This window comes from Monopterus albus, unplaced genomic scaffold (genome assembly GCF_001952655.1).
Source record: "Monopterus albus unplaced genomic scaffold, M_albus_1.0 scaffold3555.1, whole genome shotgun sequence".
In the NCBI taxonomy this organism is placed as follows: Eukaryota; Metazoa; Chordata; class Actinopteri; order Synbranchiformes; family Synbranchidae; genus Monopterus; species Monopterus albus.
In genome coordinates, this window is record NW_018131424.1 from 1 (window position 1) to 1,100 (window position 1,100).

At 39.5% G+C, this 1,100-nt stretch overlaps 1 long non-coding RNA gene across 1 annotated transcript; it reads left to right on the forward strand.

The window, feature by feature from the left end:
• Nucleotides 1–59: 59 nt before the first annotated feature.
• On the forward strand, nt 60–1,100 carry LOC109954133 (uncharacterized). The gene is made up of 3 exons (XR_002274037.1): nt 60–205; nt 532–598; nt 1,058–1,100. It is a non-coding gene; the product is annotated as an uncharacterized LOC109954133 (long non-coding RNA).

The window sequence follows — 1,100 nt, forward strand, 5'->3', positions numbered from 1 at the left end:
TGTACATATGCGGTGTCCACCCCCACTCTACCACTACCATGTGATGCAGATGTGAAACTCTCTGTTTGCTTCATCAGACAAACCTCACACAATGAGAATGACCTGACATGAAACTGTAACATCATACATATGGTGGAGGAACAGTGAAACACAATGTGGAGTTTTTTTTTCTTCATACTCATCTGGTTTTCTACAACCCAAGCTGGTGAGTTTTTCATGTGTGTTGTGTGTTTATTGGTGAGTTCTTGTGAGGTGAATGACATTTTACCTGTTAATATAAGGTAAAGGGTCAGATAATCAAACCAGGGTAAGAATTAATGGTCTTCTGCTTTGCCGAGTTAGGAAGTCTTACCTAACACGTTGTGCAACATCAAAATCCACAGCTTCCTTGATTTAACAGAACAAAAATCTTGCCTCATGTTTATCTGGAGTGAGATGTGTCAGTCATATGTTTTACTTTGTACTGTGAGTCTTGTGTCCACTATATCCATCCATATTTGTACTATCTTTGACTCACACTTTCTGTGCCAGTCACTTTGACAGACTACTGTGAAGATGTCCCCGACAAGTGTCATGACAGGGGTGGTTCCTGGACTAGGTAACTCAACTGATACTGTAGATCTTACTCTCCTCTTTTAGAGGAGTCATGCATCTTTCCTCTACACTACTGAACATGTGGTTATTCCCTGCTGTCTAATGAATTCTGGCATAGATTTGTCATGACTGTGAGGCCCTGAAACAAAACAAGTAAATAACTGACTAACCAGTTAACTTACCACTTTGCTGTTGAATAAAGAAAGGTCACCTCCAGATCATCAGCCTTTCAGGAACTAAGTGCACATGACTGCATTCTCCAAGCCACAATATGTTGAAATAGCTTCACAAATGTGCACATTTCTAAGTCCATTAATGTCTGTGGACATTCAGTTAAAGTCAAACTCACTCAACAGTACCTTTGTGTTTAACTGTGCTGTGTTGTTTGTTCAATACTTATCAATATAGTTCTAATACTGTAAAACTCCGTGATTGCTGAAGTATGTGAGATATGTGTTGATAGGTGTTATGAGGGCAGGATTACAAACTGTACATTCAGAAGGCGT